At 41.0% G+C, this 15,456-nt stretch overlaps 1 protein-coding gene across 1 annotated transcript in view; it reads left to right on the forward strand.

The window, feature by feature from the left end:
- The first annotated feature begins 639 nt into the window (after positions 1-639).
- LOC119009118 (microtubule-associated protein 4) overlaps positions 640-15,456 on the forward strand; it is a 116,337-nt gene continuing 101,520 nt past the window's right edge. Inside the window, exon 1 of the mRNA XM_037080139.1 lies at positions 640-767. The gene's annotated coding sequence lies outside the window, so the exon portion shown is untranslated. The remainder of the gene's footprint in view (positions 768-15,456) is intronic.

The raw sequence follows: 15,456 nt of genomic DNA on the forward strand, positions 1-15,456 counted from the left end.
TCTTTATTTTCAAGGTTTTTGTAACTGTACCATCACAGAGGTCGACGCAGGTGAAAATAAGAAAGTATCCATGAACATATTATTCAGTGTATCAGTTGAACATTCAATCTGACCAAGTTCAGGCTTCTACATTCATTAAACCCAAAAGAATAACTGAGGAATAAACACAATTCAAAATTTCTTTAATACCTGTGTGTGCTTTCTGCTGGGAGTGCCACGTTTAATATTAAAAGTAAATGGTCGACTCCTTCAGGGCACTTACTAATCCCTGGTCTGTTTATTATACCGGTGCATTTACCCCTGAATTCCTAGTTTCTGAGCGGACGGTATCTTCAATAATGAATCAAACTTCTGTCATCCCGGTGACATTCCAGTCGTCTGGGCGGTATCAGGGCGTCTTCCTGGGCCGTGGCCGTATTCAGGAACTGTTCCTCCCCGCGATTGGACCGGCACCGTCCCGTAAAAGGAGTCAAACCTCTCCATTGTATGTACGGGGTGTCTGTCAAAAGTACATTTGGTGACGACGAAGGCCCTGCCCAGCGTCTGGAAGCTTTGGTTGGACGATATCATTGTCACTCAGCTCTTGGAGTCGATTTAATTGGTCAAACTGAGAGCCAGTCACCAACCTCAAACTGGGATTGGAGCAGAGCTACTCCGGGGAGGAGCATGTTAGTCTGAGCGGAGTGCACACTTTGGTGGGCGGATCGTAGTGGTGACAGCGACGCTCGGAGACTCCGGACAAACTGTCAAAAAACAGACAACTAACGGTGAGTCTAGTGAAAAATGTCAACTTTGTGTGTGAGTCGCTGTGCGTGGAAACGTGCACTGATAGCTGTCAGTGCTGAGTCAGTGTGGGCGGACAGCTGTAGTGTGTAGCAGTGAAGTGACGGTGATTTTGGATGAGTGATCTCACAGCACGCATCACAGCGACGGTGGACTGGGCTAGGATAATGCTGCCTTCAGGTGCTCCTCGGAAAATCCCTCTAAAAGTACTTGGGCAGAATGCGCAGTAGAAATGTTTCTGTCTGTTCCAGGAATGATTAGCTAAAGGGCGTTGTTGAACTAATTTCATAAGCGGCCCATTGCTAACACTGACTACGAACTTTCACTTTCCCCGTCCGGTGTACTATCAAGGGGCGTCGTTCACGTGCAACTCAGTATGGTGTTTCGGATATTCCCGACAGCACCTGAGGCAGCATGGGTGCGCACGGTGAAGTTGCACAGTCACAGCAGAGCAGAGAGGAGTAAAGTTATGCAAGCTAGCATGAATCTGTGTGTGTGTGTGTGTGTGTGTGTGTGTGTGTGTGTGTTGTATATGTCCATTCATTAAGAGTCCCAGTGGAGGGCTACATGTGCTGTACTTTGTTTCTATTACATACTGAAATGGTCCTCCATATACCCAACCCTGTGCTATGATGCTCTTCATCAATACTCCATTGATATCACTTAAACTAATATGTTAGTAGTAGTGAGTCTTTGTTGGTGCAGTTAGATTGATATGACAAATCAATATAAAGAGATTCTCACTGGCTCTGTGTTTTGGCTCTGATCACCATATATCTTCAGCAGCTGGCAGGCCCTTCAGTCATTCCCTCTCTTACCCTCTCTTGCACACATTTTGAAAAGAAGGTTGAAAAGAATTTAATGAGGCGTGGTTGCATCCTTCCGTTAAACATTTTAACTCATGGACAAGTTGCAGTCAGTCCTTGTGTGTGTGTGTGTGTGTGTGTGTGTGTGTGTGTGTGTGTGTGTGTGGTAAAGAGCCACTAAGCTGAGACTTTTATTTATTTATTTATTTATTTATTTTTTTTTATAAATCTCATCTCAGTTCATGTCATATCCTGTGAAACTGAAACCCCAGTGCAGTGAATAGATGCTTAATTTTGTATTCATTAGTTGGACAGATATTGTGAAATATTGTAATTGTCTTGTAATTAATCAATTACCACAGAAGCACTGGATTGTGGGAAATGTGTTGTGAGTTACTCTGTGATTCTCACCCACATGAGATCTTGATTGCAAGATCTAAATATTGAATGATGAGGCTTGAAGGTCATTCTTGAACTTTGAAACAAAGATTCCACACTCAGGGACAAATATTTACATTTAGAGCTTTCAGCTGCATCAGGTCTAGTCTAATCTTTATTAGCGCATGGAGTCTCCTCAGTTGTAATGACTCAGAAATGATGGCATTAGCTTAGTTATTACAACTGTGCCATGTGTTGTTTATGAGGAGGTTGTGATGCACGTGGAAGTTCTGGAAAATGCTTATGTACCTTATGTTAAATGTGATGAACTGCTCACACCTGCTCTTGTACATCATAGTGCATTTTGTCACTGGTGATAAAAAGAGGAATCAGAGCAGACAGGATTGTCCCTCTCCCTCCCTCCCTCCCTCTCTCCGTCTATCCAGATTACTCGCAATCCTTCCCCAGCCAGATTACTGAGTGGGAAATAAGAGGTGAGACTGATCTAAGGCCCTGAATTCATTATGGACCTGATCCAATCACATCCCTAAAATGTCCAGTTGTTGCTTTGCCATAAGCCCGCAAAAGTGATCAGGTATTAGGCCTGAGGGGTTGACAGTTATCAAACAGGTCACAGCGGTCGCTCCCTCTCACACCACCTGTCCTCAGAGCTGATAAAAAGAACAGCTAAAGCGTCTCTATGGAGAAATTCTTGTTTGTTCATAGCTGGATCTCTCTGAGCTACCCTGCTGTCTGTATAGACAAAATGCTTCTTTTACAGCACAGCAGCACAGATACTGAAGGATTGAAGGATACATCGGCTCTGGTGGGGGCAGCTGTGTAACATACGATGCGAAAGTACCTTGAAAAGCATTTACTGCAACCATTTCATAGAAATACCACAGAAGGACTGATGCCACTAAGAACAAATAATTCCAGTGATGGAAAAAAGAGGAACATCTGTTTTATCCTTAAGTGTTTTATAAATACACCAGCCTAAATCTTCACATTCTGCTACAGTCCAACTGACTCAGTGTGCTGAACGTTTCCCTGTGTTTCCTGAGCAGGCCTTTTTCAATGATCAGCAGCTTCTTGCCAGTATTAAATACCACTCTCAGTTGTTTTATAGTCGTGCATAGTTTTGGGTTCTGGGAAAAACTCTGCAAAGGTGAAATCAGACATAACAATCGCCTGCTGCTGAATTCTGCAGCCAGCGGATCAGAACTGAAGTAAAAATCTCTTTACTCCTCACTTGATTTGCATGACATTCATTAAAACTGTGCATATATTTGGCACTCACTCATGGCCAGCTGCATAACAAACTACCCAACTCCAAGAGAAATAAATGATCTTGAAGGATGTTTGCCAAAGTCTAATGTCAGACATTAACCTTAAAAGAAGGCTTTGTTTAGGGAGAGTAATTGTAGAGTTGGTGGGATGGTTGGTCATTTGGTTGCCCATAGAAACCAGAAGTGAACGAAAATACAGCAGTCTGCTTTGAAATGTCTGTCCTTATCAACTGGTAAAGTTTGCTTCAGTTGGACATTTGCATGCACATAAGAACATCTCTTAAAACATGCAAACATTAGTAAACAGGCAGCCATATCTGACTTGCATTGGAAATGGTAAGTGTGTGTCTTAGAACTAGGGCTGCGCGATATTTTTACCCTGCAATGTGTGTGTGTGTGTGTATATATATAGATAGATAGATAGATAGATAGATAGATAGATAGATAGATAGATAGATAGATAGATAACCTGAATAGCACTTTATGTTATGCTGTTTTTGTTGCACTGAACTGTGTGGTACCGGAGTAAATAGTCAAACTAATTAGTTGTGTTACCTCAGGTTGTGGCAACAGATGCAAGGTACTGTCGACACAGAACACGTGTTTGGTCAATATCATCCTTCTTGTAGCCAAAATAATTCCAGATAACTGGCATTGCTTTTCTTTTTGGGGATTTTCTCTTACTTTTTCTCTTGCAACTCACCCCATGTGCAGGGGCGTGGTCTGCTTCAGCACAATTAGAACTAATGTGATTGGTGGATCGCTGTGCATGCAGAGTCTGCATGCACAGTGTGTGAAATTAGATGAGTTCATTTGCCTCCTACATTGCAAGCCCTGCGATGTGACTATTACGCACATGTACATCGCCATGGCGATGCTCAAATGATATATGGTGCAGCTCTACTAAGAACTATACCATATTTTAATTTAGTGGTCTATGTTTTAATTCTCAGATGTTTCCTGCTGGCCTTTGTGTTGACACACTATAAAAACATCTGCATAAAAACCATAGCAACCATACAAATCCTTGAACTATATTGGTTAGTTCAGGTGTAATACAAGTACTGTATATTCTGTGCTAATTATCATGTTTAAAGTAAAGTGATGAGTGCCCCCTTGCCCGTCAGAACAGAGTTACAAGGGGTAATGGTTGAAATCTGCCTCTCTGAAATGAAACAACCCTTCAAGACCCTCACCAGTTGTTGTCAATGCCCTTTATGTTTACAGACGCGACTGAGCTTTTCCAAAATGCCGTCGTCAGCTGCAGTGATTTCTCTTGTGTAACTGTGGCAATCCTGATGTAATCACAAAAGCATGGATAGTTTGTAATTTGTTCACAGCGCCACACTACCAATCAAGTCATCAATTGAAATGTTTGTTATAAAGAAAAAGGACATAAGACATTGAACCAACATGGCGTTCTCATAGCCCTCAGTTTAAAGTGTGCCTCTGAAAAATCTATATTTGGAAGATGATGTAGATTTAAAACTTCACCCTACCCCTCTATCCCAGCAAGGATCAGGACCCTACCACTGGGTGTGAATGCTCAAAGCAGAGGAGGATTGGGATTGGACCCATGTGTCACAAATGAGCCAGTAAGGTAAACCTTTAGTCCAATTAGGATTTGGGTATTCGGTGGGTGCACAACAATGGGTAAAGTATCTCCGGGTGGTCTCTGGTCAGCCCGATCATTTCCGGTTCTGATTCCAGCTACCCACTCAGACTTGGCCTCAGGATTCATGGGAAAATGGTGAAAGCTAAGTTGAGAATTATATTTAGACAAATTACTACACCAAAGGACACAGCAATGTAGATGATGATTTCTTTATTTGACACTGTAAAGTTAAACACTTCTCCCTCACACGCAAGAGACTCATGTCATAAGGCTACTACAGGCTAACTACAACAGTAATACAGAATAAACCAGAAATGATCAGAAACCACCTGGAAATTCTGTACCCATTGTTGTGCACCTAGCCAATTCCTTCAAAGTGTTTTACATGATGATGATTGATTACATATTCTGTCTTCCTTTAATTCCTTTAATTAAATAATACAAACATGTAATGCTTGATCTCAACGACAAGGCCAGCTGTTACAGTCAAGCTAGCTGTGTTAAATTGTCCTCCTCCTCTTCTTTGTTGGTTTTACCAGCGGACTAAAAACCACACTCCCATCCACTGTATTGGAGTATAGAACATAATGCTATTCACTGACGAGTGTGCTGTCTTAAGTGAGTGAGAACAGGATGTGCAGCTCCAAAGATAAAAAAATCAATATATGGCAGCCAATGTTGATATAGTGGCTGACCGTCACAGATAAATTAATGTGTGGGAAACACCGATAGTGTAGAAAATAATTTAAAAAAAGAAAAAACATGGAATGAGAAAGTGTGTCCTAACCATTGACTTACAGTTTACATAGTATTGAGTTTTGATATCGAGCCTTATGTCTCGTTTGATTGCTCATTGTGTATAAAAAACAACAAGTTGAAATCAATGTAAAGCTTATCAAACCACATGACAGACAATAGATTTCAACCCTTATGATAAGCAGCAGGAGGCACATGCTCATGATCTCTGGCTACCAGTTGGATTTAATGTCAAAATAATGTTCAAGCTTTGTAATGTGTCCTGTGGGAAGCTTTGAAAGTCTTTCGTACAAAAAAAAAAAAATAATTTCGCTACAAATCCTGTTGGTCAGGAACTGAAGAAAAAGGTTTAGCTGTCCATGTATCATGAAGGCATATACCGAAAATCTGATTTATCCGTGGAATCACTGGCTTGATCATAGATTCAGTCCTCTGTAGTCTGATCTTTAATTAATTGTTGGATGATCACACACACCAGTTGCTTTGTCATGGCCTAATGCTCTGCAACCTTTAGAGGAATTATTAATGCATTTTTTGGGTCTATTTTTAATGCCATTCTGTTTAAATAAATTATCAAACCAGGGACCAGAGCAAGCGAATCAGAATGTCATCGTTCTTTCCAGGTTCCCAGAGAGGAAATTATAACCTGACTAAAACCAGAGACGTCTTATGATGGGGGCATCCTCCTACTTCAGATCTCCTTGCTTGGACCATGGCCACAGCAATTAATCATTAGCCTTTAAAATGAAACAAACAAACAAACAAACAAACAAACAAACAAACAGAAAAGATGACAGTTGCTCATCACAGTTTCTCACAGCCCAGAGTGACGTATTCAAGTTGATTGTTTTGTCCAACCAACTGTCCAAAACCCAAAGACTGTCATAAATGGCAGGCATTTGCCGAAACAAGCACACTATTTTGACTGAAATTAATCACAGTCAAAATAGTTGGAAACTAATTTTCTTTCAAATGACTAATTTGATAATTGACTCATTACTATAGCTCTACAGACAAAACACATGCAATACCTTCTCTGGCGCCAAGTGAATGGGAAAGTTGCCAGAAAAATGATGTAAGTTACTTTTTGAGGCTGAGGGGCTTCAGTAATAATTGGGATCTGTTCCATCCCCACTTCAAATTATCAAACTGTTCACACACATAAGGATAATTAATTGTAGCATAGAAATAGAAGGGAATTTGTTAGAAAAAATAGAATAAACATACATTAATTAATGGAGACATAAGGAGGGAGAAAGAATGGAAGGAAAGGGCGAGTAAGGAAACAGTGATGATAGTAGGAGTGGAGGGAAGGAAGCTGGGGAAGGAAGGAAGGAAGGAAGGGAGGAAGTATTTAAATGAACAGACAGGTTCCAAGAGTTACTCAGTCGTAGCGATCCTGAATTCCTCTCAGCCTTTGGAATGTCAATTGACTGGAACTGAGAGTCATTGACTCCCTGCCTTCCTGCTCTGCACCAGATACTTCAACTGCATACAATCTGCTGTGGTTCCTAATGTCTACTAACCATGACATGAGCCATAGTTCATCCTAGAATATGTCTGAGAATATCCATTTTGCAAGATGTGACCTTGTAGGTTGAAGCTAACTTGAGAGTTATCCAGGTCACGGTTAGAGCTGGGGTGCCGGAAAACTGATCTGTGCTCCACAGTCAGGGTCATCCTGAATGTAGCAGGATACTCTCTTCAAGGTCATGAGGCTACTTCATCCCAGCCTCTGTCTAGGAATCAGGAAGCAGGAAGGAAATCCATCATTCATTTGCTCCTGTGCTGCCAAACAAAGCTGCTGCTGAGGGTAGTTCAGTCTGGGACAGGGGCTGCTTTATAATGATGCTGCCTCACTTTTGTCTAAGCTATCCACAAACCCAATACATTGATTCAACTCTTTTCGACAGGATTAGTTTCCTTCGCAGCTCATCCTCACCAGTTCTTGAATAAGTTTCAGACATAAACCCATTTATTGATCCCTCAGCTCCTGTCTCCTCCTTACATTGTGTTGAAGCTTGGATGTTTGGAAGTTTGGGAGTTAGTTGTTAAGGTGCAGCAAGGTTATGCTTTGTGGCCCAGATTGCTTTGGTGGGGTTTTGATATATGGATATGCATGAAAGGAATTAGTGCTATCCTGAGGAAAAAGTGTTTTAAACTTATCCAAATTGCCACACTCAAAGGCAGGGTGAAAAGCCAGTTGTTGAGATGGACAGAGTCAAAAGTGTTCATCTCCTGACTTCTTCAAACCCAATACCAATACTGATATGGGATAATAAAAAAAATTCTGATACCAATACGTAAGCTGATACACAGGTTTTGCAGTACTTCCTCAAATGTGGTTATCAGGCACTTGTGACAAAGACATGTAACGAAGGCAGACAAGTTAATGAGAACTTTTCATATGGGCCCATATCTAACAGCATATACAATATGCCTATACCCATATATTTATCTCTGATAGGCCAATATCAGCCAATGATATCAGCCAACTGAAATAATGGCTATCCTCTTTACTGGCCAGTCACTGTGTGAAGTGGCGGTGCTTGTTATGAAATGTAGCCTTCCCTGATTATGCTGTTGAAAATGTTCAGTTTACATATGTTCTCGCTGTGGTGAAAGCTTATTAATTGTTGACTGCCATGTAATAAGTGAGAGCTTGACCCATGAAGAGCATTTATGATCCAAAGTGGTCAATACCACCAATGCCTCACACAGTGCTAAATAGCCCACAGCACTGCCAGTAATGCCTTCCATCAGTATTGACCGTGCAATGAATCTGTGAAACATTTTGTGTTGTTTACTGTAAAATCAATGTGGCTGTAAAATCTGGTGATTCATTGATGACTGTGTTGCAGAGCAATAAATCAACTGAACCCAACTGGCTGTGATTCAGCTGGTTTGAAACAAAGCATCAGTTAAACCTCAGTGTAGCACCCTTTGTCTTTTCTCTGCTGTTGTCAGAAGTGTCGCTAACTGAATCATCAAAGCATATTTATGTTGTGAAAGCCAAGTCTGTTGGCAGATGAGCTTGGCGTTTTGCATACGATCAGAGGGAAGGTCTGGCTTTGGCCTGTTGTTCAGTTCTGTCCCCAGCCCAAATGACTCTTGTCAACAGTGTGTGCCTCTCAGCCTCAAATAATTTGTTGTCTTTAAATGTTGTCTGGGCTTGTTAAGAACCACTTTGAGTCAAGTCACAGCCCACTGAGTCTTTGCAAACTCATTTTTTCTATGCTGTATGAAACCCAAAAAACCTTTCATCAGAGGGAGGGAAAAAATGTTGCCCTCCTTTTCATTCCACATTCACCTTCTTGTTTCAGTGAATTATTTATTGCTTGTCGATTTTATTTTGAGTCAATAAACCATCCATTATATACAGTGCACAGATGCTGCTATGGGGATGCAAAGCCATTTGGCCTGCAATTAATGATTGTTTTTCTGAAAAATCAATTAATGGATTTGTCTGTGTCCTTTCCAGTTTTCTGAGGCACACAGTGATGTCTTCAAATTCAAGCTTTTTCCAACATAATGTCCAAAACTGCAAGGTATCCAATGAGCAAAGACAAGAGAAAAGCGGCAAATCCTTGTATTTGAGCTAAAGTCATCCCAAGATATTTGTGTTTTTGTATGATTAATGACCAAAATAATTAATGGTTAATCAGAATTGTGGTTGCTTCCTATGTAATCGGGCAACTCTTCTGGACTCACCAAATTGTATAGGACTGAATTGCCCAAATTCCGACAGTAAAATGAGTCATTTCACGGGGGCATTGAGGCTTTTATAATCGTTTTAAGGATGCGTCATTCACAATATTAGCTTTTGGTGAAAAAGTCCCCAGTGCATCACATATAATTACATGGCTTGGCCACGACAAAAACTGACTTCAAGGCCTGATGCTCTTTGTGGGGGCTTGAGTGTGCTGTCTTGAGTGAGTGACAACAGGACGTGCAGCTCCCAAAATAGCAAAAAAACAATATGTGGGGGATGATAGGAAATGATGAAATGTTCACTTTCAACAACCAACCTTAACATCATTGGGGATTTCATATGGCTGTATACCAATTGCAGCCAAACAGCCACAGATTTCACCGTGCGTGTTAGTGTGTGTGAACACGTACATCGATGAGTAGTGTGTGTGTGCGCGGTGCTGGATGGGTAAAGTCTAAGATTGCGTGACAACAGCAGATTGAATGAATGAAATGATGGAGGGATAGAGAGCGGAGAGGAAGAATGGGATGGTACAGCATGAACCGGCCGCTGTAATCCTTCCCCTCTCAACAGTAGCAGCTGGACCAGTGTGTCAGCAAGCAGGCTTTAGAGCTGCCAATCAGCCCTGCTGAGAATTATACAGCAGGGTGAGCTGGACGTCGCACAGATGGATTGACATGTAGATGGAGGGTCAGGAGGTGTTTTGGACAAGGAAAGTCAGAGAATGTGAGATGTCAGGCAAGAATTTCAGAATTTCAGTTCCAGAGCTTTCGATAGCTTTAAGGAGGAAATACATTTTAGTTGTTGAGCGTCTTCCTCAGGGATGGTGTAATTCTGTCTTAAAGGACCGGCTGGAGGGACCCATCTCGTATGTCATCAAAGAGACTAAACACAAAGAAAAGGACAACCATAGGAAAGTGGTTAGACTGACACAGACAGTTTAGATGAAAAACAAAAACTGAGACAACAGTGGATGTAAAAATACAGAGATACCAACAGGTCTTGTGTCAGTTGTCAATTTGCTGAAATAACATGCTGAGAGTACTCGACCAATCAGTAAGCCCCACCTGTATGTTTAGAAAGTAGTAAATCCTAAGCAGGAACATCTTGGGCACTAGATATTTTCCTGAAACTTACTTTAGAGTTCCCTGCTGTGGAAATGATCTGACTTAATTCCCCCAAAGGTTCCCAGTCCTTAAGCAATATTCCCAATATAGAAAGCAATATAGGGTTAGGATAGGGTTTTCTATAGCAATATAGAAAAGTGACCATACCATTTCTTAAATATAACCATGTTTACAGCAGAATAATGTTGATATAGTGATAACTAACTTTTTCTTCATTGCCAGCTGCTTAGTTGAAGTTGAGGTTACATGTGTGAGCAGGTTTCAGCGGTGCATTGCCTTCAAGGAATAACATTTATTGTACCATAAACATTTGCTCATAAGGGTTATTGAATTCTATGGCACAAGTGTTATTTAAAGTATATATTTCAAGTTAATGTAAAGTGTGATGTCTGTCAAAACATAATATTTTGAATATTGATAAAAGAGAGAAATATATAGGAAGACCTGTTGATTTTCCTTGAAGCTCTGGCCTACTGTGAATCACTCTCCTGGGGAGACCCAGGCCCTCCTGCTTTAAGAATGAATCTTCGAACCCATATTAACAAGCTCCCTGGTACAATTAGTTGTTTATTTACTTGTGAATATTTATCTATATTCAATTTATCTATTTCTTTATAGTATTATAAGTAGGAATGGAGATGTGACTTGTGACAAATGGAACTGAACCCATATCGCTATGAACCACAATTAGGAATGTGAGGTATTTAAAGTTCATGGTGAAGTCTGTGAGTCACAGGCAGAGAAGGACTTTTGTTGTCTTATAGAATCCACTGATCCAGCAGAGTGAGCAGTGTGTATACACACACTAGAAACCCTCTGACATGTCATAGCTCTGGATGAGTGTGTGCCCACTACCTGTGTGTGACCATGTTTGTTTTGGGATTAGAGTTTGACCTCTGTGTGTCTGTCTGTCTGTGAGTGTGGGTCCATGCTGCTTCGCATTCCATTGCGATGTGTTCAGCCTCGCTCTGCAACAATAGAGCATAGTTCACAAAGAAATACTGTGTGTATGTGCATGTGTGTGTGTGTGTGTGTGTGTGTGTTTCAGAGGGTGTGTAGGCGAGACCACAGGGACATACAGGGAATTCATTCACTCATAGCTGTGTGTCGTTTCCAAAAGGAGGGGAAGAAGGACAGCAGATTAAGCAGGACCATGATGGAGGCTGTGTGTATCACTACCTGTCTGTCTCTCTGCTCATTAACGTGCACGCTAATGGGCTGCAGCAAGTGCTGAATTATGCAAACATGTCCCGAGAATCCTGTTTAATTCTGTTAGGACCAGTAGACAGCTCTGTCACACACACACGCGCGCACACACACACACACACGCACGCACGCACGCACGCACGCACGCACGCACGCACGCACGCACACACACACACACACACACACACACACACACGGTCAAACACTAGTCCTTTCACTTAGCCCTCAAACAGGCCCACTGTGAGCTCCATCAAGGCACTGTGTTGATGTGAGAGCGGTAGGGCACAAACACACACACACACACACACACACACACACACACACACACACACACACACACACACTCACTCTTACTCTACCCTTCTCTGTCTGTATGGCTGCAACATAACAGTCAACTAGTGTGGCAGGAGAGAACATACATGCTTTGTTATTATTGCATGGGGGGAACTATATTACAGGAGTTAGCGTCCTCAAAAGAGGAAGAGGGCCCAAGTTTCAGCTGTTCAAAAGGATGTGATGTCACAGTTTCAGTGTTGGTAGTAAATGAACAGAAAAAAAGCTCATGCTTTAATTTGAGGGTCCAACTAAGGGTGTAACATTAACTCCGAATTTAGGAGAACAAACAAAACACCAGTGAGCAGTATGAGCATTATACAAAATCACTTAAGGCTTGATGCTGAAAAAAGAGGCAGAAAAGGGAAATGTGTGCAGGATGTTAGTTGCATTGCTTTACATTTTGTGGTGAACTTGACATGTGACGGTTAAAACTCTGCAGAGTAGCACCCTGTTTTTTTCTCTGTCAGCTGAGGTTTGCAATCAAAGAAAGTTTTTTCATGTTTTCAGACATTTTTCAACTTCCAAACAGCCAACTAGAGATTGATGCATAATCAAATTGAACCAAATCTAAGCTTGTATCTTTTTTTATATCTCAACGTTGGGTAACCTACTGAATTCAAGGTACTGATTTCAGGACCGGTTCAAATATGAACGGCACCCAACCCTTTTATCTTTATATTTCTTTGTAGTATTCCCCAAAATACCATATAGTTGTTTACCCTGTCTCTGAAAATGTGCCCCATCGTTCTCACATTACACGTCCTTACCCATGACTTGCTTCTTTCCCCGTCAAGCCCCCTCCACATCTATGTCTTCCCGCTAGAGGATCAATACAGCCATCCTTTATTCTCCTCTCCTCCTCTCCTCTGCTGCTGGCTAGTTGACAGGTTTTGGAGGCCGTCATGGTTTTACATCACCATTGATTAGGAAAGCAGAACTCTTTGTACTTTTCTATCCCTCTCTCACTCTCTCACTCACTCACACACACACACACAGATTTAATGACAGCAAACATTTTAGTGCTTTTGCCAGTAACATGGGAAAGCCCTTACAGACCAACAAGGCCTCTGCATTATTCATCTGCATATGGCATATGATTCATTATGTACTATCTGTTGGATATCTTGCATAAGAGCTATGCTATTATATAATGATCTGACATACATAAGTGCACTCACTCTGTTGTAAAAGACCAAAAACTGCATCTGAACGACCTGTCATCAGTTTCTACACAACTATTTGTGCTGTCTACATATGAATGATGACATTTATGGATGTATTAAGCAAATGTCATATATAGCCAGTGTATGAACACACACTTTCAGGGCTGTGGTGCGTTATCAGACTATTTTGGTCCAAGTCACATCAGCATCATCTGATGGTGTTGCATCCGGAGGACAGGATTGATGGCAAAGTGAAATTTGAGGTTTCAGTTTGTCAAAGAGTGTGTGTGTGTGTGTGGGTGTTGGTGTGTGAGTATGTGTGTGTGAGAGAGGGAATGTTATGCGGCAGCCCAGCCGGAGATGACCACATAATGACCACATTAGTTCCTTCCTATATTTGACTTTTCAGTGTCTTAGACCAGCTCTGATACATGTATATTATCAACCCAGGTGCTGCTACCTTATTAGCATTCCATCTAAATGTTGCGTGTGACATTCAGTAAGAAATATTCAGAGGGAAATTTTGATATTTTTAAACCTAAATGTACAGATTTTGTTGTGTACATGATTCATACTTAAAGTTTTGGGAGTTGTCCAGTGCATTGCCTCGACTCATGGCCATGCCATGGCTTCAATGTCTGAAATGTAATACATGGAGGAACAACATCTGTCTGAATCCCGTCCAATAACAATGATTGTTTTTGCTACTAATAGCCTGAGGCTGGTGGGTTTTTTGATACTTGACAACATTATGGGAATAATTCCTCTGGAGATAAACATTTATATTGAATAGTAGGCTCCTTTTTGCAACTAAAAACACAATTAGCTCTGAAATCTTGCACGAGTTGAGTTGTTGCAGGAAGGAAATGTGATACAGTGTAGGAGAAAGGAGTCTGGCGGAACTGCCAGCATGAAATTGTCTCCAATGTCATGGCTGAATATTTCACTGATTTTGAAAATCTAGATGAGGAAACAACTCTCACAAGTTGAGAGAGGCTTCTCCGGAATGAAACTGAGTTTCTGGTTACAAAAAGGATATTCGTATATAACAAAAGGGATGTGGCAAACACGAGCCCTTTTACTGGATGTAACTTTGATGGTTGGAGTTGCCCCACAGTAGTCGGGGCAATGTAAGCACTGTAGTGTTGTGCGAATACTAGGGCTGTTAAGCATTGGTTACCGCTGTAACCATTTAAAAGTTCATTTCAGAGCAAATGTATTTTGGCCGATGCGTAAATACATTAATAAATGGACATTCTTATGTTGAAAAGGAGGTCATATTTCAAGCTCGAAGTACTCCAATGATACCAAAATTCCTCGCCACATTAAATGCACAAAGGGGCTTTAGTCTTCTTCCTCCATAATGTTTTCAAAGCTGTTGGTCAAGGGGCGTCAATGAGCATGATTAATCTACCTTTTTTAACACATTATTTTTTCTATAATTGATTTAAACAAAATGAATGCATTATATTGACAGCCCTAGTGAATACGTATTTTTGACAATATAGCCTTTGAGTGAGTTTCATGCATATACAGCATTATAAGGGCTCTAAGTCACTGAACACATTGTTGCAATTGGCTCAAAGTAAGAAATAAAGTGAAATTGGTACCCCCTTTGCAGACAACAGCCCGTTTGACCTTTTGTTAAATTTCCTGTTTAATTATCCCTGAGAGCATCATGGGCTTTAGTGCTTTTCTGCTCTTAAAACATCACACACTTTTGCCAGGCTGCCATCCATTTTTATGTAACAAGGTTCTAAAAATGTGTGTGTCCTCTCTCTTCTGACCCCTTTCATGACATGAATGTTTTATCAGTTACTCAACCATCACAGGTAGGTGTGTTTGTTCAGGCTTCATCTGAGATTACGGTTCACTGAGAACATATTTTCCATTTTGTATTTGTGTGTGTGTGTGACCCTTGTCTTTTTGTGTCCATCTGCATGCTGAGCCTTTGTGTGGCAGCTCTTTGATTCCCTGATGTGTAGGAATAATACTGCTTTTGGTTGCGTGTCCAAGTGACACTCAAATGAACAATGGCACATCAGTGTTTATTAAGTCTGAATTCATGCTGTTGATGTTTTGCTCCTCCATCCTGCACTTTGGCACCCGATTGGATGTAGTTTTAAAATTTTGATGGAAAGTTTAATCCTAGTTTTCCTTGACAAAACAAGTAGTTTTATTGAGAGTGTTGTCTTTTGGACATTGTTTCCTGCATTCAAAATACAATTACATTTTCTACAACAGAAACAAAACTGTTCTGTTCTTCACTCTCCAACTGTACCTGT

Source organism: Acanthopagrus latus, chromosome 19 (assembly GCF_904848185.1).
Source record: "Acanthopagrus latus isolate v.2019 chromosome 19, fAcaLat1.1, whole genome shotgun sequence".
Lineage (NCBI taxonomy): Eukaryota > Metazoa > Chordata > Actinopteri > Spariformes > Sparidae > Acanthopagrus > Acanthopagrus latus.